A 26194-nucleotide genomic window follows, 5' to 3' on the forward strand; every position below is an offset into this window, starting at 1 on the left:
GTTTTTAACTTGTAAAGAAATCCTGCTGACATAAAAAAAATCTGCTGTCATAACAGTTTCTGGTGCATTGGTGCTCCATACTTTTTCTTCAAAAAAAAAAAAGAAAAAGAAAAATCAGAGAATCCAACTCGGGGAGCAGCCATTTTTTCATATTTTCGAACTAAAAAGACTTAGAGGCGATTTTCTTCACACAGGTTCATTCCCAAAGTGTTGGTAAACAATTCTAAACTCTTCTTTTTTGATTACCCAATGTTTTGCATCACTTTTCAATCAAAAATCAAGAATTTTCATAGCAAAAATTGGGGGTTTGGGTAGAATTAGAGAATTTTGTAAAAATCAAATTTTGACCTCGAATTGGAATCAGATTTCTATAGTAATTGCATATTCGGGCTCGGGGGTGAATGGGTAGACGAAATTTGGTCCGAACCTCGAGTTTGGACCAAGTGGGCCCGGAGTCGATTTTTAACTTTTTCTTTTTGAGAAAACGTAGGAAACCATAATTTAACTGAAAAGTTAGTTCTTTTAGCATTAATTAATGATATTAAGTTAATTATGATTAGATTCGAGTGTATCGAAGGTGAATTCAAAAGAAAAAGCTATAATTAAGCAGTGACTAGCCTGCGAATTTGAGGTAAGTGCTTGGTTTAATCTTGACTTAAGGGAATAGGAATCCCCAACCTAATTGCTATGTGAATTTGTATGTACGTGGTGTATAGGTGAGGTGACGAGTATCTATGCACCACCAAATTATCTGTTAAACATGATCCCTTCCCCGTTTTCAATTTAATTGATCCCTGACTTAATTGTTCTATGATCATTGATTTCTATATGCTTACTTGGTTTCGTTAAATTGTTGTTAAGTATTGTTTCAAGTATTTGGGAAGTGTTGGTTGTTCCTTTGGCTTCATTGTGATACATAAAAGGGTGAGCTAGTTGACAGTGTTTTAATATATATATTACGGTTGGTTTATTTGTGAAATGATAAATGATGAAGTTATGAGTGATACGATTTACTATTTACCATTGTTGAGGCAAAAATATTGTTAAAGGCATTGATTTGAAATTTGCGAAATATTTATAAATAAAATTGATATGATTGTCTGGTGGGAGCGGGTTGCACGCCACAACAAGGAGTGATAAGGGTGGACAGGTGGGATCGGGTTGCACGCCCTAACAGGAGAAATAAGGGTGATATTTGTATATAGGGAGGAGGAATAAGGGTGGATAGGTGGGAGCGGGTTGCACGCCACAACAAGGAGCGATAAGGGAGAATATTTATGATTTATTGATTTTTAAATACAAGGAATGAAATCTCTCTATTTGACTTTACTGTTTATCTCTATTTGACACCTAACGTTACTTTGAAAGCGAAATTTAAAATGTGGAAGCTTATGTGAGAATTTGGTTATAGCTGAGACCTGGTAAGAGGTAGCTAAGTTATTTTATTTATTGCAATAGTTTATTGTTTTTGTTTAGTTTGTAATTTCTTTCTTGCATTATTATTTATATGTTGTTACAGGTTATATTATAATTGCCTCACTATAGCGTCGTCACTATTTCGTCGAAGTTAGGCTCGACACTTACTCATTACATGGGGTTGGTTGTACTAATACTACACTCTGCACACTTTTGTGCAGATCTAGGTACTGTCCAGCGTTAGAGACTTTAGTAGCTGTCATTCATCACTCGAAGACACAAGGTAGATCTGCTAGCATCCGCAGAATTCCTGGAGTCTTCTCTTAGTTTTATAGAGACTGTTTATTTTACTTAAAACATATACATTATTTCTTTCAGCCCATTATATGTAATATTCTTAGAAGTTCGTGAATTATGACACCAGACCCTGGGGTAGTCTTAGAGTTATATTTTATTTCGTGTCTTGGTTTATTTATTTATTTATTATTTTATTCATGAAGTTATTTAAGGAAACTATCAGATTTAGTTATTTTTAAATTGTCTTATTGTGTTTTAATAATTATTCAAAGGGAAATGACTAATTAATTTCTAAAATTGGCTTGCCTAACAAATGTGGTGTTAGGCACCATCACGGCCCTAAGGTTGGGAATTTGGGTCGTGACAAGTTGGTATCAGACCACTAGGTTGCTTAGGCCTCACAATTCACGAACAAGCTTAGTAAAGTCTGAAGGATCGGTACGGAGACATCTGTACTTATATCTCAGACGCTATTGAGTTAGGAAACAACTCCATTTTTTATTTCTATTATATCGTGCGATTCTTGTTATCTCAAATACTGATTGGATTCTTCTATTCTCTCACAGATGACGAGAACACGTGCTTTCTCTTCCGCTGACCAACATTCCGATCCTCTAGCAGCAGCAGTTCCTACTAGGGGCAGAGGCCGAGGCAAGGGCAGGACTCAACCCATTACTCAGGCAGTAGCCCCAACTGTGGAACCTCAGATCGATATTAATGAGGGGGTTCCAGCTCATACCGTTCCAGCGAGGCCAGCTCAGGTCCCATAGAGGTTTATTGCTACCCCGGTACTTCAGGACGCTTTGGTCTGTTTAGTGGGTATTATGGAGAGTGTAGCCCATACTGGCACATTCCCTATTGCAGCAGCCGTATCTCAGGCTAGAGGAGGGGTCCAGAATCCTGCTACTCATACTCCAGTTCAGACTACTCCTCAGATTCAGACCCCAATAACAATTCTGGTTGGGGTTATTCAGCCAGTTGCTCCAACACCGCCCGTTGATGGGGCAGCTATGTCCACCGATGCTTTGTGGATATTGGACAGGTTCATTAAGCTATTTCCTGTGCATTTCAGTGGTGAGACTTCAGAGGATCCTCAGGAATATTTGGATAGTTGTCATGAGGTTCTACGTAATATAGTTATTTTGGAGACCAATGGGGTCGATTTTTTTGCCTTTCAGATGACTGGTTCCGCCAAGAAATGGTGGAGGGATTATTTGTTGACTAGACCTGTTGGGTCGTCTGCCTTGACTTGGGATTAGTTCTCTTATCTCTTTTTGGAGAAGTTCTTGCCTATTACTACCCAAGAGGAGAAGCGTCATCAGTATGAGCGACTTCAGTAGGGCAGCATGACTGTGACACAGTATGAGAATCGTTTTGTGGAGTTCGCTAGACATGCTATTCTTTTATTGCCCACAGAGAGAGAGAGAGAGAGAGGGGGGGGGGGGGTTAGATGGTTTATTGCTTCAACTAAGGTTTCATATGGCCAAGGAGACAGGGACCGAGATTTCTTTTTAGGATGCACATAATGTGGCTAGGAGAGTTGAGTCGGTTCTCGGGATGGGAGGTCAAGGGTTTGACAAGAGACCTCGCCATTCCGGTGGTTTTAGTGGTGCCTCATCTGGAGGTGGGGCTTCATTTAGCAGAGGCCAGTCTTCCAGGCCATTTCATTCAGCGCTACAGGCTTCACATGGTACTTCGGGTGGTCGTGGTTCTTATATGCCTCCTTCTGCTTAGCCAGTCTACAGTGAACCATCAGCTCCTATTAGAGAACCTCCTCTGCAGAGTTATTATCGAGGCCAGCCGACTCGTCAAGGTCAGTCTTCAAATCAGGAGGGATGTTTTGAGTGTGGTGAATATGGGAATATTCGGAGAGCTTGTCCGAAACTCTCAGGTAATCAACATTAGTACCAGGGTTCCCGTGCTATAGTTCCAGCACCACCTGCCCAGCCAGCCAAGGGTAGGGGTCATATAGCTAGAGGTAGAGGCCAGAATGTTAGAGATTGAGGTTGGGTATCTAGGGGTGGAGACCAGCCCGCTAAAGGTGGAGGTCCTCCCAGAGATGTGGTACAGGGTGGTAGGGCCTAGCCCCGATTATATGCATTTCCAGCCAGGCCTGGTCGAGTCCTCCGATGCTGTTATTACAGGTATCATCTCATTTTGTGATAGAGGTGCTTCAGTTTTGTTTGATTCGGGATCTACTTATTCTTATGTGTCATCCTATTTTGCCTCGTATTTGATTATGCCCCGTGATTCCTTGAGTGTTCCTGTTTATGTGTCTACGCTGGTGGGGGATGCTATTGTGGTAGATCGTGTATATCGTTCATGCGTAGTAGTCATTGAGGGTCTTGAAAATATTGTGGATCTTTTGCTTCTAGACATAGTCGATTTTGATGTTATATTGGGCATGGATTAGTTGTCGCCTTATTATGCCATCTTGGACTGTCACGCCAAGACATTTACATTAGCGTTGTCGGGGTTGCCTCAATTAGAATGGAAAGGGACTCCTAGTCATTCTCCCAACCGAGTGATTACATATGTCAAGGCTCGTCGCATGGTTGAGATGGGATGTTTGGCTTATTTGGCTCATATTTGTGATTCTGATGCTGAGGTTTCTTCTATAAAGTAAGATCCTATCATTCGTGAGTTTCCTGAGGTATTTCCTGTAGACCTGTTGGGGATGCCACCCAATAGGGATATTGATTTTTGTATTGTTGTGGCTTCGGGCACTCAGCCCAAGGCCATTCCTCCATACCGGATGGCCCCACCAAAATAGAAAGAGTTGAAAGAGAAGTTGAAAGACTTGCTTGATAAGGGTTTAATTAGACCCAGTGTCTCGCCTTAGGGTGCACCGGTGTTGTTTGTAAAGAAGAAAGATGGTTCGATGAGGATGTGCATAAATTACCGGCAGTTGAATAAAGCTACTATCAAGAATAAATATCCATTGCCGAGAATTGATGATTTATTTGATCAGCTTTAGGGTGCTAAGGTGTTTTCGAAAATTTATTTGAGATTGGGCTACCATCAGTTGAATATTAGGGTGTCTAATATTCCTAAGACAGCCTTTCGGACGAGGTATGGGCATTATGAATTCCTGGTCATGTCCTTTGGGTTGACTAATGCTCAAGCAGCCCTTATGGATTTAATGAATCGAGTTTTCAAGCCTCATCTGGACTCTTTCATGATCGTGTTCATTGATGACATTCTTATATACTCTCGCAATCAGGAAGAGCATAAGAAGCACATTCGTATAGCGCTCCAGACTTTGAGAGATAATCAGTTGTATGCAAAGTTCTCAAAATGTAAGTTCTGATTGGAATCAGTAGCTTTCTTATGTCATATTGTATCAGCTGAGGGTATTTAGGTTGATCCTAAGAAAATAGAGATAGTTAATAACTGGCCTAGACCCATTACAACCATGGAAATTAGAAGTTTCATGGGCTTGGCGGGTTACTACCGTTGTTTTGTGGAGGGATTCTCATCTATAGAAGCCTAATGACTAAATTGACTTAGAAAGGTGCCCCATTTAAATGGTCAGACGAGTGCAAGGCGAGCTTTCAGGAGCTCAAGACAGCCTTGACTTCAGCACTGGTGTTAGTGTTACCATCAGGTTTGGGTTTTTTCAAGGTGTATTGTGATGCTTCTCGAGTTGGACTTGGAGCAGTATTGATGCAGGATGGCAGGGTGATTACATATGCAACTCGACAGTTGAAAGTCCATGAGAAGAATTATCCTATTCATGACTTAGAGTTGACAACCATTGTTCATGCATTGAGATTTGGAGGCACTATCTTTATAGCGTGCCGTGTGAGGTTTTCACTAACCATTGCAGTCTCCAATACTTATTCAAGCAAATGGATATAAATTTGAGGTAGCGGAGATGGTTAGAGTTACTAAAAGATTATGATATCACTATATTATATCATCCAGGGAAGGCCAACGTGGTGGCCGATGCATTGAGTAGAAAGGCGATAAGTATGGGTAGCCTTACATTTATTCCAGTTGGTGAGAGACCATTAGCTTCAGACATTCAGACTTTGGCTAATTAGTTCGTGAGGTTGGATATTTTGCCCAGTAGTGTTCTAGCTTGTATAGTCACTCAGTCTTCCTTAATCGAGCGTATCAGAGAGTGGCAGGATGATGACCCGCATTTGATGGTTCTTAGGGACACAGTTCGGTGCGGTGGTTCCAAGCAGGTTACAGTTGAAGATGACGGTATTTTGAGGATGCAGGGTCGTATATGTGTGCCTAATATTGATGGCCTTCGTGAGTTGATCCTTGAGGAGGCTCACGGTTCTAAGTATTCTATTCACCCAGGTGCAGCCAAAATGTACCAAGACTTGAGACATTATTATTGGTAGAGAAGGATGAAAAAGGACATTGTTACGTATGTGGCTCGTTGCTTAAATTGTCAGCAGGTAAAATATGAGCATAAAAAATTCGGTGGTTTGCTTCAGCAGATAGAGATTCCTGAGTGGAAGTGGGAGCATATCACTATGGAATTCATTGTTGGACTCCCATTGAGTTAGAGGAAATTTGACACAGTTTGGGTTATTGTGGATAGGTTGACTAAATCAACACATTTCATTCATATGGCAAGTACTTACACTTCGGAGAGGTTGGCAGAGATATATATTCGAGAGATTGTTCGCCTTCACTGTGTGCCCTTGTCTATCATTTCTGATTGAGGTACGCACCTCAGACTGACGGGCAGTCCGAGCGTACTATTCAGATTTTGGAGGATATGCTCCGCGCTTGTGTTATTGACTTTGGTGATTCTTGGGATCAGTTCTTGCCGTTAGGCGAGGTTTGCTTATAATAATAGTTATCAATCGAGCATTCAGATGGCTCCTTATGAGGCATTATATAGTAGATGGTGCAGATCGCCAGTTGGATGGTTTGAGCTGGGAGAGGCTCGGTTATTGGGTATAGACTTAGTTCAGGAGGCCTTTTATAAGGTCGTGATTATTCAAGAAAAACTTCGTGGAGCTCAGTCTAGGAAAAAGAGATGCCGATCGTAAGGTTCATGATGTGGCATTCATGGTTGGAGAAAGTATTGCTTCAAGTATCTCCCATGAAGGGTGTTATGAGATTTGGGAAGAAGGGCAAGTTGAGCCCCAGGTATATCGGGCCATTTGAGATTCTTGATAGAGTGGGGGAGGTAGCTTATAGGCTTGCATTACCTCCAGGGTTATCCTCAGTTCATCCGGTATTCCATGTGTCTATGCTCCGAAAATATCATGGTGACCCATCCCACGTGTTAGATTTCAGCTCTGTCCAATTGGACAAAGACTTGACTTATGAGGAGGAGCCGTTAGCCATTTTAGACCGGCAGGTTCGTCAGTTGAGGTCTAAGAGTTTTCCTTCAGTTCAAGTGCAGTTGAAAGGTCAGCCCATTGAGGCAGCTACTTGGGAGTCCGAGTAGGACATACAGAATAGATATCCACACTTGTTTGCCAATTCAGGTAATTTTCTATGTTCGTTCGTTGACGAACGTTTGTTTTAGAGGTGGAGATTGTGTGACCAAAGGGTTCATTTTATGAATAAAGACTCCGTTCTAAGTGTATTAGACATAAAAAGACTAATTTTAAATACCTCAATTTGCGTGCGCAGTCCGGGCATGAAACTCGAAAGTTTTTATGTGAAAATGTAAGAAATAATAATTTTTATAATTTAAGTTTGGTTTTAGTTGACTTTGGTCAACTTTATGAATAAACGGACCCGGATTGGTGTTCCGACGATCCTGGAAGGTCCACAGTAAAATATGGGACTTGTGCATGTGCCCGGAATTTAATTCTGAGGTCCCACGCCTTAGAAATCAATTTTTGAAAGAAATTATTTTGCGGTATTATTAATGAAATAAAGAAAAGAATTAATGTTTGAAACTATTGGTATCGGGACCGTATTTTTGTTCCGAAGCTCGATACAGGGTTTTTATGATATTTAAGTCTTATCTGAGAAATTTGGTGAGAATCGGAGTTGATTTGACGTGATTCGGACGTCCGGTTGAGAAATAGTGAAATTTAAGTGTTCTTGAGAAAAATCATGAGTTTTGAGGTTAAATTCATTGTTTTAGATGTTATTTTCATGATTTGATCGCATGAGCAAGTCCGTACGATATTTTTAGACTTGCGTGCATGTTTGATTTGGAACCTCGGAGGCTCGGTGAGTTTCGGGATGTTTTTAACTTGTAAAAACATTCTGCTATCATAAAAAGAAATCTGGTGTCATAACAGTTTCTGGTGCACTGGTGCTCCATGTTTTTTCATAAAAAAATAAAAAATAAAAAGAAAAATCACAGAATCCAACTCGGGAAGCAACCATTTTTTTTTCATATTTTCGAACTAAAATGACCTAGTGGCAATTTTCTTCACACAAGTTTATCCCCAAAGTGTTGGTAAACAATTCTAAACTCTTCTCTGTGGATTACATGGCCAAAATTAGGGGTTTGGGTAGAATTAGAGAATTTTGTAAAAATCAAATTTTGACCTCGAATTGGGGTCGGATTTCGAAACTAATTTCATAATCCGGCTCGGAGGTGAATGGGTAGACTGAATTTGGTTTGGACCCGAGGTCGGTTTTTAACTTTTTTTTAGAAAACGTAGGAAAACCATAATTTTTCAGAAAAGCTATTTCCTTTAGCATTAATTAATGATATTAAGTTAATTATGATTAGATTCGAGTGTATTGGAGGTGAATTCAAAAGGAAAAGCTATAATTAAGCAGTGAGTGGCCTGCGAATTTGAGGTAAGTGTTTGGTTTAATCTTGACTTGAGGGAATAGGAATCCCCAACCTAATTGCTATGTGAATTTGCATGTGCGTGGTGTATAGGTGAGGTGACGAGTATCTATGTGCCACCAAATTATCTGTTAAACATGATCGCTTCCCCGTTTCCAATTTAATTAATCCCTGACTTAATTTTTTTATGATCATTAATGTCTATATGCTTACTTGGTTTCGTTAAATTGTTGTTAAGTATTGTTTCAAGTATTTGGGAAATGTTGGTTGTTCCTTTGGCTTCATTGTAATACATAAAAGGGTGAGCTAGTTGACATTGTTTTAATATATATTACGGTTGGTTTATTTGTGAAATGATAAATGACGAAGTTATGAGTGGTACGGTTTACTGTTTACAATTGTTGAGGCAAAAATATTGTTAAAGGCATTGATTTGAAATTTGTGAAATCTTTATAAAAAAAATTGATATGATTGTCTAGTGGGAGCGGGTTGCACGCCACAACAAGGAGTGATAAGGGTGGACAGGTGGGATTGAGTTTCATGCTGCAACATGAGAAATAAGGGTGATATTTGTATATAGGGAGGAGGAATAAGCGTGGACAGGTGGGAGCGGGTTGCACGCCGCAACAAGGAGCGATAAGGGATAATATTTATGATTTATTGATTTTTAAATACAAGGAATGAAATCTCTCTATTTTACTTTACTGTTTATCTCTATTTGACACCTAGCGTTTCTTTGAAAGGGAAATTTGAAATGTAGAAGCTTATGTGAGAATTTGGTTATAGCTGAGACCTGGTAAGAGGTAGCTGAGTTATTTCATTTATTGCAATAGTTTATTGTTTTTGTTTAGTTTAGAATTTCTTTCTTACTTTATTATTTATATGTTGTTACAGGTTATATTATAATTGCCCCGCCATAGCCTCGTCATTACTTCGTCGAGGTTAGGCTCGACACTTACTCAGTACATAGGGTCGGTTGTACTGATACTACACTCTGCACTCTTTTGTGCAGATCCAGGTACTGTCCAGTGTTAGAGACTTTAGTAGCTGTCATTCATCACTCAGAGACACGAGGTAGATCTTCTGGCATCCGCAGAATTCCTGGAGTCTTCTCTTAGTTTTATAGAGATTGTTTATTTTACTCAAAATCGATACATTATTTCTTTCAGCCCATTATATGTAGTATTCTTAGAAGTTCGTGAATTGTGACACCAGACCCTGGGGTAGTCTTAGAGTTATATATTTAGTTCGTGGCTTGGTTTATTTATTCGTTTATTATTTTATTCATGAAGTTATTTATGGAAACTATCAGATTTAGTTAGTTTTAAATTGTCTTATTGTGTTTTAATAATTATTCAAAGGGAAGTGGCTAATCAATTTCTACCATTGGCTTGCCTAACAAGTGTGGTGTTAGGCACCATCACGGCCCTAAGGTTGGGAATTTGGGTCGTGACACAGGCAAGCCAACACCGAGTAGTTAATTAAATTCTCATTTTAGTATTTATTAAATTCATTTCCTTTATACATTAAACAATAAATAATGAAATTCACTGAATAAATAATGATGTCCTTAAAAAAAACGTAAAGATTGAATAATCATATAATCATCCCAGAACCCGGTGTCACAAGTGCATGAGCAATTTCTAGGAAATAATGTGATACAATAACCATCCGGAATACAAATTGACAATAGAGAAAATACAATACAATACTCTGAAGGAGACTCTGCTGGCTACCGGTCGTCTCGAGAAGTGCAGCTCACATAAATCTCCGTATCAACATGCCGCTGCGCCAAACTAGGCCACTAGACGTACATGTGCCCGTGCAACAAAAATACACAACACGTGTAACATGAGTACAAAAATAACGTATACCCAGTAAGTATACCGTCTAATCTCAAAGAAGTAGAGACAAGAGGTCGACTTCGACACTTACTAGTGGTCCAATGATATTATACCAATAATATAGCATATCGAATTTTTTTATAAACATGGCTGCAAGTCAATAGCATGCAGAAAGTAGACAGTTCATTCATTAAAAGGGAATTTCCAAATTTTCTTTTTCATCATTTATACATTTACATCAAGCCGGGGAGACAATATTACCATTTATAAGTTTACAAGTCAAGCAATACAAGCATGCGCAAATCATGTCGAGGTCATACGGCCCGATCCAAAAAATATTTAAACTGTGCACTGCTAGAGGGTCGAATGACGTGAACCATATATGTATCTATTATAACACTCGTGAATCATACATGTGATGCAGTCGAATATAAATAAACAATCACTCTGCTGGCGAATCATACATGCGACGTAGATACACAAAGAAACACACATTCAAACAGTCAATCAAAACTTCTTCAGGAAAAAAATTATTCAAAGAGGTGTCAATTTCTCTTTTACAAGTCAAGAAAATGAAGTTTAACTCTTTTAGAAAATCATTTACGATTTTGATACGATTAAAGAAATTTAAATTGTCGATACGGTTATAATTATTTCAAGTAAAGCATGCTTTTGGGTCCTAGACTACCCAGACTTAAGCATAATAGTAGCTACGCACGGACTCTCGTCACCTCGTGCGTACGTAGAACCCAAAAATAGAAGCACATATCCAATTAATTTACCTATGGGGACAATTTCCTCTTACAAGGTTAGAAAGGAGACTCACCTCGCTCTGAAGTTTCATAACCGGCATTCCACGCCCTTCCAAAAACTCAAATCGATGCACAACGCTCCAAAACTAGCCAATAATTATGTAAAGCAATTAATATATGTTCAATTACTCATAAAAATCCAATTTATAATAATTTCAAACCCCGATAGAAAAGTTGACAAAATCACCCTCGGGCCCACGTGCCCGAATTTCGAAAAGTTTCAAAGATAAATTTTTTCCATAAGCTTACGAACTCAAATATATAATTTACACTCAATTTTATGTCCAAAATCGTGGTAATAAGTCCAAGAATACCAAATTTTCTAGGTTTTTCCCTCAAACCCCAAGTTTCTACTAATTTTCATGCTAAAACATACACATAATCAATGTATTTAACTCATAATAAGTGGGGATGGCTTACCTTTCCATTGATGATGAAAACCCCCTCTTGAAACCCTCCGAGAATCGCCCAAACCAAGAGAAAATGAAGGAAAATGGGCTAAATACCGTTTTTGAAAGAACACACCGCCTCCAGCCTTTTCGCACATGCAGTCGCTTGACCTCTTCTGCGGTTCCGCAGGTGCGGCCCCACTACCGCATCTGCGGTCCTTCACCAGGCCCCTCACTCCACTTCTGCGCTTCTCCTTCCTCAGGTGTGGTCCCGCTTTTGCAGTCCCAGTCTTCTTCCTTCTCAACCGAATCTGCGCTCCTTTGACCACTTCTGCGGCTCCGCATCTACAGCCAAGACTTCGCAGGTGCGGTTACACCAGATGATAGAAGGCTTCAGCTCTTCCTCCCAACTCCAATTCGATGCGTTAACCACCCGGAATTCACCCGAGGCCCCTGGGACCCCGTCCAATCATACCAACCAGTCCCATAACATACGCGGACCTGCTTGAGGCTTTAAATCACATCAAACAACCCTAAAGCCATGAATGTCACTCCATTTCAAACTTGATGAACTTTAGATCTTCAAACTTCTTCATTCGATGCCGAAACTTATCAAATCACATTCGATTGACCTCTAATTTTGCACACAAGTTATATTCGACATTACAGACCTACTCCAACTTCCGGAATCGGACCTCCGAATCCACTTCCAATCACGCTCTCAATACCAAAATAACCATACAGAGATATTCCCAAACTCAAAATCCCAAACGGACTTCGATAGTATTGAAATGCATTTCAACCCAAATTTATGAAAATCTTCCAAAATGCTAACTTCCACAATATGCACCGAAATGCTTCTGGATCATCCAAAACCCGATCCGGACATACTCCCAAGTCCAAAATTATCATACAACCCTGTTGGAACCTTCAAATCCCAATTCTGAGGCCGTTTACTCAAAAATTAAACCTTGTCAATTCTTCCAACTTAAAGCTTCCGAAATGCGAATTCTCTTTCCAAATCAACTCCGAACTTCCTGGAATTCAATTCCAACCATGCGTACAAGTTATAATGCCTGAGATGAAGCTGCTCATGGATTTAAACCGCTGAACGACGCGCTAGAGCTCAAAACGACCGGCCGGGTCATTACATTCTCTCCCACTTAAACATACGTTCATCCTCGAACGTGCTGAGACCTGCACTGTAGTTGTCCAAAATCACTATTTAACACCTCGTGCACCTACCCGTGCTACTACAACCTAGTTGAGCACATTAGTTCGATCAAATCTGAAGATATCCTCCTTTATTTAGGCAAATGAGGCTTAGAGCCAAGTTTCAACATCCGAAATTCTCTGCTAGGCCTGCTTCCAATATATTAACACCGTATCAATCACGACACTCTGCACCAATACAAGATTTTATACCTTTGCTAAATTCACACTATGCACTAACTCACATGACCAGAATAAAATCTTCTGATAACAATAGCCAAACTTTCGCGAATCTGATGCTCCCAACGCACCCCATGACATATATAAATTATGTTCTAACCCATTGCAATACTGCCACATCATAAGAGATGTGTAGAAATTCATAACCAACTGCCGAGCCAACAAATCATTGAGGCAATACTCCCGACAAGAATCATTACCTCATTTTGAACCACCTAATGGTATTTGCTCTTTAATATACTTCATATAATCCGATCTAACTGATCCTAGATCCAATAACCTTGTCTCACCCAGTACGAACTACTCAGGTAATAAGCCACCCCTGACATGACAAAAAGTCTCATATAATGCCACAATGTGCCAATAGGCTACCAACTCGGACGTGATACATAAGGAAAACAAACTATGGAAGGGACTACTCAACTCACGCAGCTAATATGGACTTTTCTCGGAAAATGGAAAACAAAGCACACAAAAAATAGAATATAAAAAACTGTACTCAACATCATATTGTTGCGGAGTGCAACCCAATCCAAACAACATACCTATGTCGGCGTACCACTCGATCTACACATAGAACTCACATAAGCATATACACACCGAGCTAAATTGATCACTACTACTAAATATCAAATATCGGCCACAAGCACGCTAAGTGCATACTACCATCCCTGGGGAGACATATAGCGCCATAAGCTTTAAAACTTAAGCACAACTGAGGTGCAATATATAGCCTGAATCTCAAGAGCCATCATGCTCCCAAAACACCATCGCTATGCGAAACCTCAACACATAAGAAATTTATCACTCCGTTTCACAACTCACACGGCACCATATAGTATTACATGAAATAGCCGATGATGAAATAACATCCCACGTCCGAATACTCCTCCATGAGGAGTGCTATGCTGAAGTGAGCTCATCTAGCCTGATGTAGAGCCCATATACATATTTATATCCACTCACAGACCACAAGCCGATTCTGATCGCACTGTACTAGGCAAATAACCTTTCAAGGGTCCATAAATATCCCTTTTTCCTATAACTCACAAGAAAAACCATCATAACCGGAGTAACCCCCACAGTTTACAACCCGATAAACCGAGTGCCCTCTACGCATAAATTCTCTCATTAGCGATATTACCGCAATCTTCACACTTGATTTAAATCTTCAATCAATCAAGTTACTACATGTCACACTTATACAATCTTCCCGTGAGGCACGCTCCCACGACCTTCCGCACCAGATAACAAGTTTACACATCTATACCACCAGTCGCACTAATGCTGTAAAGCAAATCAAGAATCCATAACCAGGTTGCAAAGCCTCTTTCACAAACACCGATCTCAGGTGACACTGAAGACAATTCCTGCTTACTCTAAATATTCAAATCCCTTTTCCTGCTCATCTGAGCTCGTGACATCCTTGTCAACACCGAACCACAACCTTGGTTCCTCACTTTCAATTTTTCATACCACTCCCTGCACCTAACCCGCCAATATGCGACAATATAAGAATTTCATCATAACTCCTGAATCACTAATAGGGTATACACTTCATCATACAGAAACCTTTTACTTAACTCATTCCAAGAGAACCATAGCAACACACGAGTGAATTCTCATAACCGTAGAACATCCAAATCCTCATGTCAGCGGTACACCCCGTAAGTTTAACAATCTTGATACCGTTATATATATAGTTGATATGGTATTTTGAGTCGAACATTTTAAAAAAAAATGATTTGAAAAATATGATTTTATATAGTTATTAATATTACTACTTTCATATATGTTTTAAATTATACACATAATATGAGAAACGTATATGAGATTTTCTTGATAGATTTTTTCACAAGAAAAGAAAATTATATTTTTATTATTTTAAGAATTAAGCATACAAAATATTTTACTTTTTATATGAGATTAGGAAAATTAGAAGTTGAGAAAATATGTGTATTTTTTTACATGAATATTTTAATAAAATAATAATTTATGTATTAACTTTATATGGTACTACATGACCATGATAGTAAAGTATATTACAGTATGATATATAAAGTGTGCTAAATCTGAGTAGTATTTTAAGTAATGTAAGACAATTCTTAATTATACGAGTAATTGGTTAATTACCGGGTAGCGAGATATTACCTAATTAACTAATTACAATTATGGGATAAGATTAGATATCCAAAAACGTGGCAGCATGCCACAGACCAAACAAATGACTCTTAAAGTCATATTATTACGTGGCAATGTAAAAAAAAAACATGAGTCACACAAATCTAGTCACTCAACTCCAAAATTGAACAAAGAGGAGTTTGGAGCTCAATAATCTTGAAACTAAAAATCTTGTCGTGGAATGTTAGAGGTGTACACAGTTTGAAAAAGTAGAGTGTGTCAAAGCTTTTATTAAAAAGACGAGACTGATAAAATGGGTTCACAAAAAACCAAGCTGCAGATTTTTTTCCTTTCACTTTGAAAGTTAAGTAGGGATGGGTCGTACTGATTATGTGGCTTTAGAGGTAGAAGGCACTAGAGGAGATGAGTTATTATTTGTGACTAATAAGCTTGGATTGATAATGAAATCCTACGGGTCAATATACCCTTTCAGTACAATCTTTCTTAAGAATATTATACGGAATTTTCCCTACTTGAAGTATGTTAAGGCTATCTCTTTTTTCTTTTGGCATGATCCAAATAATGATACGTAAACGTAATAATATTTCATAAGTGGTTCTACTCTTAGCAGTTAAGGATATCTACATTATTCATTCCTATAATGTGATATTCAAGCATGTCTAAATATGTTAAGTAATCAAAATGCTATATATAATTTATGGGAGAATGACATGCTTTGGTCAACCAACAATCCAATTTCCTACGGCTTGGTCTTGGTTTTCAACTCCATCGGATTTTATGTGTCCCTTCACACGATAAATTTCCTCACAATAGGATTGCCGTTGCAATTGAAACTGCAAGTCTCACGTGTTGCCTTGACAGCAACCTATGGTATTGTGATGCCTGCCATAACACCTAACCGGTGAATTGCTCTCTTCTTTATTATCTTTTCTTCAATTTTTCCAGTTTTGTTGCCTTACATTTCAATGTTGCTGAGAAGCTATTGCAAGAATCCTAGATTCTTGTCAAGATTTATTAACTGTTCACTTAGTTGAACAATATCTTCTTGTATTTTGTTCTTCTTTTGAGGTGCAATCACGATGTATTCAAATTCTAAAATGAAACTTGATAATGAGATTCATTAACAACCTCTTTTATTTAAAAGAAAAAAATTACTCCATTCGTAAAAATGCTAGAGATGTGTATATTCTTATTCTCCCATAAGTCTTATTATTATATCATCTGTTCATTGGTCTTCGAAAAATATGTAAGTTGAAAAAAGTTTACTTCATGATATTACTCAAAGGCATAATGGTCTTATGACATTCCGAGAGATTTTATTGACGTACTTCTCATGCATTGAATTCATTTATACATGTACATTGATCCATGACCAGATGTCGTTATATACGTGTATATATGTATATGAGATATGAGAAAAGGTTACGGCGTTATATACCCACCACCAGCCGATCAGCTGGTATACAATGATGATTTTGCCCATAGTGGCCGAGATAATCTAATGGGATGCTCTCAGAGGCTTGACAATGTTATGTACGTACAGACCTATGCATTCATGACATTTATACGCATATGCATGACATTATAGATATTTCATGATTTACAGAACTATCCAGACTTACAAGTTGAGTTATTTACTCCATATTTCTTCCATGTCTTTAATTAGTGTTGACTTACTGTTATGTTTCAGTTCTGCCTTACATACTTAGTACATTATTCGTACTGACGTCCTTTTGTTAGGGACGCTGCATTCATGCCTGTAGGTATAGATAATCCGTTTGACGAGCCCTCATAGTAGACAAGATTAGCCTTCAGCGAAGGATCGGTAAGACTCCACCTCATTCGGAGTACAACGGGGTCTATGAGTCATCATGTCATAATATTTCTAAAGACTTATGGGTAGGCCGATACCCTGTCCCATTTGAAGTCAAATAATCGTAGAGGCTTTATAGACAGAGATTCAGATTGTACATTATGTTAGAGGCCTTGAGGGCCCACATGTATCCATATTTTAAGAATAACAGTTCGTTAATATAACAATTGTCCGCTTGCAATTGTACATTACGAGTTGTGTCCATGTTGACCATGATAGTTACAAAAGGAACGAATGAGTTACAGAGTGGTTCGCTCGGGCCACTACGACACCGGGTGCTAGCCACGCCTCCCTAGGTTCGGGGCATGACATCCAAGACACCATAACCCTTCCGGGATCTGCTCACACATAGCAGGCCATAATACTTGAATACTTCCAAATAAAATCAATCACGGCGGTCGTCAAGCCTCATACATATCGTCACGAATCACATGCATAACTTAATCACACTGAAGGAACTGATTACTACCACAAATATGCCAATTCCACTATGGTTAACCGATCTAACTTCTTCTCATTTATCCTTGATTGCCTTAGAAATAATAATAACTCCATTCAACACATCACGCACTCAATCCACACTCATTTCGAGTGGCCTTGTATCACGAGACCATGTTTTCTCAAATCCCACGAACCATCTTATACCTTCCTTGGATGCATATTCACATCCTCAACTGATACACTCATTCCGATAATCCCTCTACGAATCAGAAGTTTGTTTCTCTCATTCACCCAAATGCTACACTACAAGCCTAAAATATCATAGAACATTCGGAGTCTCCTATCACGATCTACTGCAACAACTTGGTTCTTAACCACACAGCGGGCTTGAAATCCTTAAGCACCACATGTTAACCTTTGAATTCACTAGGACCGTTGTTGAGAGTCACCCACTCTGGCTTGATCCTGAATATAATAAACTACAAGGCTCCGCTGGCACATGAACACCCATCTCCATGGAGCACCGATTGAATCACTTCCTTGAAAACCACCTCCGTACGAAACACAAATCATGAGTCTTCCCAAAGCCCGAACAAGAATCGATTAGGCCATTTATGGCACACATCTCTCAAACCATTTGCTCAAATTACAACTTATATATTTTTCCTTAGCTGAAACAACTTGCCATTATGCTGATAGCCAGAAACCTCATAAGTGGATAACTATGCAGCCCAATAGCAAGCGGTGGGACTCTCCCACTTAGCTGGGAGCCACCTATTACATAACTCTAGAAACTACCAAGATTCTCTTATTGACATAACCTTGCGCAATCAAATCGCCAAATTCCTCGAAATCCTTCTGTTAGCATTTCTTGAACACTCTGTATCTCTAGCAACATTCACATTTTCAACCTCTTACTGGATAATTAGTAGAATTCTTCGCAGAAGCTTTGCCAACCATGCGACCGCTGACCTGCTCATAGGAGATAACCACATGTGGAAATTACATGTTGACATCTACCAACAACGCTGCCATGCACAATTTCCACAAAATCAGTAACCCACCCTGAGCCCATGCTCTTTCACTAGTTGCACAAGTCCGTTCATTTTTCATGGACATCAACTAAATACCCGACAATGCCTTCCAATTCAAAGTTATATTGCATTCTTCTCCATATCAAGCAACCCTCTTTCTGTTGCATCCAATCTCCCGTCGTAAAATAGCCAATATTTCAAATCAAGCTCGTGGACCAAATCAACGTCCACTAAACTCCCAATCACTCTAAATGTTTCCTCAAGGTATGCAGTTATCCTGCCACTGAACCCATATGCTACTCTCCCACTTTGGCCAAACCCATTTTCTTTAAGCAACTACTCGACTTCCGCTTCTTACACCTGGCCTTCTAGAAATGTAACCACCACATGACACCTCCCACATGTCCTTCCTCTTCTTTTGCTGCTCAGCTGATGCCTTAGATAAAAAATCTATCTCGGTAGCACTTGAACCAATACTTCGCTACTAACTATAAACCTTTTCGAAGATCATCTTTTCTCGAGCCGTTGACATTAGAAACATTGATTCAATCCTAAACCACCGCACCTTGCGATCTCTGATAGTCGCTTCTACAATACTATCTCACAATATCCTGCCCCACAGGCAATTTGTAAAAGATCATGACACCAGAAAACTTAACATATTCAATCAAGGACGACGACACCCCGTCACAGATATAAATTCCACCACACCCGAAAACACCAAGTCTCGTTACTCTTTCAACCCAAACCTGAACATTTATAGTCCAATTAACTTTCCTCCGCCGAAAATACAATATTGAATCCCTGAATCATGCACAGAGAAAACCTCCTTCCAAGTCATACACTGCTTCCACGCATGGACAAGCATCCCATCATCATATCAATACCATGCGATAACCATTCATGAGCACCATAGCAACCTGTGCATAGCCTCAAAACTCTCAGAAGTACAGCTACTGACCTAAAATGACAAAATATCCTTACGCAAGGCGACGACAATAGTTCAATCAACTACGCAGGGAGAAACATCCCGCGCTATATATGTAGTACCATTAAAATTCCTCAATTCCCGATTTATAATAAGTGCTTCACGTCGCATAAGAACGAGTAGAAAGGAAGCAAAGGCATAAGCCTCAATGGAATCAAATCGCACGATGAGGAATCAAGAAGGGAAGTGCTCCTAATAGCCCTGTAGCCTCTCGAAGATAAGTACAGACGTCTCCGTACCGATCCGAAAGACTCTATTAGACTCGCTCATGACTCATGAGACCTAAGGGAACCTAATGCTCTGATACCATGTTGTCACGTCCCAAAATCCACTAAGAGTCGTGATGGCGCCGGACACTCATGTCATGCAAGGAAACACCAAGAAGTTAATTAAATTTTTATTTTAGTATTTATTGAAATAATTTCTTTTATACATTAAATAATAAATAATGAAATTCACTGAATAAATAATGATGTCCTTAAAGAAAAAAGGAAAGGTTGAATAATCCCATCATCATCCCAAAACTAGGTGTCACAAGTGCAAGAGCAATTTCTAGGAAACAATGTAATTCAATAACCATCTGGAATATAAATTGGATAGTAGAGAAAATACAATACAATACTCTAAAGGAGACTCTCCTAGCTGCGGGTCATATCGAGAAGTGCAACTCACCTAAGTCTACGTATCAACATGTCGTTGCGCCAAACTAGGCCACTAGACATACATGTGCCTGTGCAATAAAAATTCACAACGAGTGTAGCGTGAGTACAAAAATAACGTTTACCCAGTAAGTATCCCATCTAATATCAAAGAAGTAGAGAAGAGATGTCGACTTTGACACTTATTAGTGGTCCAATGATATTATACCAATAATATAGTTAATCGAGAATTTTTATGAACACGGCTGCAAGTCAATAGAATGAAGCAAGTAGATAGTTCTTTCAATAATAGGGAATTTCCAAATTCCTTTTTCATCATTTATACATTTACCTCAAGCTAGGGAGGAAATATTATCATTTATAGGTTTACAAGTCAAGCAATACAAGCATGCACAAATCATGTCGAGGTCGTACGGCCCGATCCAACAAATATTTAAACTATGCTCTGCCAGAGGGTTGAATGGCGCGAACCATAGATGCATCTATTACCCCGCTCACGAATCATACATGTGACGCAATCAAATATAAATAAACAATCACCCTGCTCGCGAATCATACATGTGACTCAGGTACACATAGAAACACACATTCAAATAGTCAATCAAGACTTCATTAGGGAAATAATTATTCAAGGAGGTGTCAATTTCTCTTTTACAAGTCTAGAAAACAAAGTTTAACTCTTTTAGAAAATTATTTACCATTCGATACAATTAAAGCAATTTAAACTGTCAATAATGTTACAATTATTTCAAGTAAAGCATGCTTTTGGGTCCTAGACTACTCGGACTTAAGCATAATAGTAGTTATGCACAGACTCTAGTCACCTCATGCGTACGTAGCCCCCACAAATAGAAGCACATATCCAATTAATTCACCTATGGGGACAATTCCCTCTTACAAGGTTAGAAAGGAGACTCACCTCGCTCCGAAGTTCCATAACCGGCATTTCATGCCCTTCCGAAGACTCAAATCGGTGCACAACGCTTCAAAGCTAGCCAATAATTATGTAAACCCATTAATATATGTTCAATTACTCATAATAATCCAATTTATATCAATTTTGAACCCCAATCAAAAAGTTGACAAAATTGTCCTTGGGCCCACATACCCGGATTCCGAAATTTTTTGAAGACAATGTTTGCTCACAACCTCACGAACTCAAATATATAATTTACTCTCAATTTCATGTCCGAAAATCGTGGTAAAAATTCAAGAATACCAAATTTTCTAGGGTTTTCCCTCAAACCCCAAGTTTCTACTAATTTCCATGCTAAAACATATACATAATCAATGTATTTAACTCGTAATAGGTGGGGATGACTTACCTTTCCATTGATGATGAAAACCCCCTCTTGAAACCCTCCAAGAATCGTCCAAACCAAGAGAAAATGAAGGAAAATAGGCTAAATCCCTTTTTTGAAAGAACACACTGCCTCCAGCCTTTCCGCACATGCGGTCGCTTGACCACTTCTAGGGTTTCGCAAGTGCGGCCCCACTACTGCATCTGCGGTCCTTCACCAGGCCCCCTCACTCTGCTTCTACGCTTCTCCTTCCGCAGGTGCGATCCCGCTTCTGCGGCAAGATGACCGCATCTACGGTCCCAACCTTCTCCCTTCTCAACTGCATCTGTGCTCCTTTGGCTGCTTCTGTGGCTCCATACCTACGACCAAGACATCGCAGGTGCGGTTACACCAGATGACAACATGCTTCAGCTCTTCCTCCCAACTCCAATTCGATCCGTTAACCACCCGGAATCCACTCGAGGCCTATGGGACCCTTTCCAATCACATCAACAAGTCCCCTAACATAACGCGGACCTGCTCGAAGCCTCAAATCACATCAAACAACGCAAAACCATGAATCACACTCCATTTCAAACTTGATGAACTTTAAAACTTCGAACTTCTTCATTTGATGCCGAAACCTATCAAATTATATCCGATTGACCTCAAATTTTGCACACAAGTCATATTCGACATTATGGACTTACTCCAACTTCCGGAATCAGAATCTGACCCTCAAATTTCTCGCTTTTGCCAAACAACTTCAAAATGACCTATGGACCTCTGAATCCACTTTCGATCGCGCTCCCAATACCAGAATCACCATATGAGCTATTCCCAGACTCGGAATCCCAAACGTACATCGATAACATTGAAATACACTTCAAACTAAATTTATGAAATTCTTCCAAAATGCTAACTTCCACAATAGGTGCTGAAATACTCCCGGGTCATCCAAAACCCGATCCAGATATACGACCAAGTCCAAAATCATCATACAAACCTGTTGGAACCTTCAAATCTCAATTCCGAGGTCGTTACCAATAAATAAAACCTTGTCAATTCTTCCAACTTGGAGGTTCCAAAATGCGAATTCTCTTTCCAAATCAACTCCGAACTTTCCGTAATTCAATTCCGACCATGCGTACAAGTCGTAATGCCTGAGGTGAAGCTGCTCATGGCTTCAAACCGCTGAACGACGCACTAGAGCTCAAAATGATCGGTTTGGTCACTACACGATGTCAACTCGACCAATCAAATCGTTTCTAATACACGATTCCAATAATCCCATTTCTCGTAATCTTATACCATAAATCACAACTTCCAAACCTTTAACACACCTGATACCTTGTGCCACTTCTTTCTATCTCACTTTGCACGACAAAATCTACGTGCTATTTGGTACATAGTCCGTATCAAATGATAATTAAGATTTTCAAGAGATTCCATTTATATATCATAAAGTAAATTTACAGTTTCTTGGCCAAATAGGAAATCAACGAGAAAGATGAGTTTATTTTAGAAATTATTTGAGTGAAGAAAAATAACATTTTCAAATAAAATACAACATCGAATATGATATTGCATTTAATATAGGATTTATTAAATTAAAATATAATAACAATTCCTTTTTAAGTAGAATAGCAACCTCAAACAGGTTAAGGAAATTAAGTTGAGATATCAATTGAAATAAAATATAACAACTATTAAAAATAGTAATTACTGAAATATATAGCGAGTTGTAACTTATAAGTCACACAAAGTTGCATGATATTAATTCTTTTATTTTAAATCACTATGATACTAACAACTCCGCAGTGCGAGAGGTAATGACTCAACGTGGTAAATTCACCTTGAAAATCAATTTACATGAATAATAGTACTAGGAAAAGAGCTCAGGAAATGACGGCAAGGAAGTAATGCCAATGATAATGACTAAATCCTCACAAGACAGTGAAAACTGGAGAATACAAATTTTCAGAATCTCGTACGAAGGAACTGAAGTCAATACAATAACACAGGGATACAAAATACGCAAATATGTTGCAGAGTGCAGCCCGATCCCACCATATAATATCAATATCATAATTCATCTTTATTCCACCATATCAATCCACTCTTATGTCACCTGTTGCGGCGTGCAACCCGATCCCACCGTACAATAAACATCAATATCATAACAATGAACATAATATATTGCGGCGCTCAACCCGATCCCACCATATAATATGAATATCATTATTCACCCTTAATTTGCCATAATAATCCGCCCTTATTTCATCTGTTGCGGCGTGCAACCCGATCCCCCGTACAATAATTTAAATCAATAACTCAATTTACAAGAATTTCTACAACCAAGAGTATGAGTACACAGAAACAAGGGAACCGCGTAAAAATCAAAAGAATACAACAACCTTTACAAAATAAGAGGACATGTAAGGCATGTGATAACTACGCAGGCAATCACAGCAACTTCGACACATAGCAGATATGGACGTAGTCATAGAAGAACTCAACAATTAAGAGGTAACAAAACAATAATGAGGGCAATGACTACAACTCTCACGACCCAAGTCACCCCTCCGTAAATCGTCGTGACGACACATAGTCTCTACGACTAGATAAGCCTAATATTTTGTGGAAATAAAATGAAAACATAAAAGCTAACAACTAACAGGAAATTGTAAATAACAAAATAAGATGTCGCTCGGCATATATAATAGTCAACTCCTGAAATGTACATAAGCTCTCCTAAACCCGGAATATCGTAAGTCACAAACTACAGAAAGAAAATAGTATTTCTATACTCTAGAGTCTAACAAAAAAAATACAAGAAGTGTTTGACATGGGGAAGAGTAAATAGAGACTCCGAGGTCTACAGACGCGGCAGATATACCTTGAAGTCTCTACAACTGTATTGCCTCATTTATACTACGACTGATAAGTTGTACCTGGATTTGCACACGAAAAACATGTGCAGAGAAGGGAATAAGTACACTACAACGGTACCTAGTAAGTGCCAAGCCTAACCTCGGTCGAGTAGTGATGAGGCCAGGTTAGGGCCCTACTGGTATATATAATAAAACAAGATAGAATGAAATACCGCCGTAAAATAAAGACTGAAATTAAACAAGAATGAAATCATAGAAGTCAATAGCTCAGTACATAGAGATAACAACAGGGGATCTCCCGAGATACCTTCTCGTAGTCCCAAACATAAATGTGCAGGAGGATCTTTCGGAATACCGTTCCATAGTCCCAAAGTAAATATGGAGAATAGAGGGATCTCCCGGAATACTGTTCCGTAGTTCCAAAGTAAATATGCAGTGCACGGGAATCTCCCGGAGTACCGTTCCGTAGTCCCAACGTAAATATGCAACTCAACCAATAGAAATAACACTTACAACAAGAAAACCTACAATTTGAGACAAAGTTCAAGTCAAGGAAAACATGAATTTCACTAAATATGCTGCACATAGTTCAGATAGGCAGTTAAGACACGTAGGCATGCTATTCTAAACTAATCAAGATAGTTACATATGCTAGTGTAGCTCAAATAAGGAGAAACATGTTATTACTTAGTGAAAAACAGAGTTTTACAACAAATAGCCCGTGTACGTACTCGTCACCTCACGTACACGGCACTCATATATCAAACAATACCAAATCCTAAGGAGAATCCCCCACACAAGGTTAGGCAAGCCACTTACCTCACACCAAGCTCAAATCAATTCGTAACAATGCTCTTCCCACGACTATCTGACTCCGAATGGACCAAATCTAGCCAACATCAATTACATAATATAAATCTACCTTACGAAATCAAAGCTAAAGCAAGAAATTAAAACACATCGCTGAAAAAGCCTCCCCGGACCCACGACTCGGAATCGGGTAAAAGTCACAAATTATGAACACTCATTCACTTATGAGTTCACTCGTACCAAAGTTATCCAAATCCCATGTCAAAATCCCAATCAAAACGCAAAATTTTAGTTGAAGAACTTCTTCCCATTTTCCCCAAATTTGACCCCAAATCCTAAATTGAATTATAAAATTAATGATATATTAGTGGGATATAACTAAAATCAAGTGTAGAATTATTACCCAATTGATATCTCTGAAAATCTCTCAAAATCTCGTCCAAATCCGAGCTTCCAAACTCATGTTTTGATAAAAATGGTCAAACCCTCATTTTTGAAATGTTTAATACTGCCTAGTGATTCCTTAATCGCGATCGCGGAAATAGCCTCGTGATCGCAAAACTCAACTTTGCTGCCCCAGAAATTAACTCTACGCGAACGCGTAAAACTCCACGCGAATGCAATGCTCTAACTCTCACACTTATGCGATCCTAAACATCCCAACGTGTTCGCGATGAGTAAAGCGTGTGGCCCAGCTTTGGTCCACTTAACACTATGCGAACACGGCCTTGGCTATACATTCCCGAAGCACTACCTCATACCACTACGCGTTCGCATGCTCCTGTCCGCAAACATGAAGAACAAAACCATCCTCTCTCCTAGATAGCTTACATGATCGCTGACCACCCCCACATGATCGCGTATAAGGAAACCAGAACTCAGACACCAGAAAACTTTAGCAAAATCTGCAAATATTTTTAAGTCCAAAGGTCCGTTAACCATCTGAAATAAACCCGAGGCCCCCGGGACCTCAACCAAACATACCTTCCAGTCCAAAAACACTATACAAACTTAGATGAGTCCTCAAATCATGTCAAACAACGCTAAAAATACAAATCACTCTCCAATCCAAACTTAATGAACTTGAAACTTCAAATTTCCACAACCGATGCCGAAACCTATCAAAC

Source organism: Nicotiana tabacum, chromosome 7 (assembly GCF_000715075.1).
Source record: "Nicotiana tabacum cultivar K326 chromosome 7, ASM71507v2, whole genome shotgun sequence".
In the NCBI taxonomy this organism is placed as follows: domain Eukaryota; kingdom Viridiplantae; phylum Streptophyta; class Magnoliopsida; order Solanales; family Solanaceae; genus Nicotiana; species Nicotiana tabacum.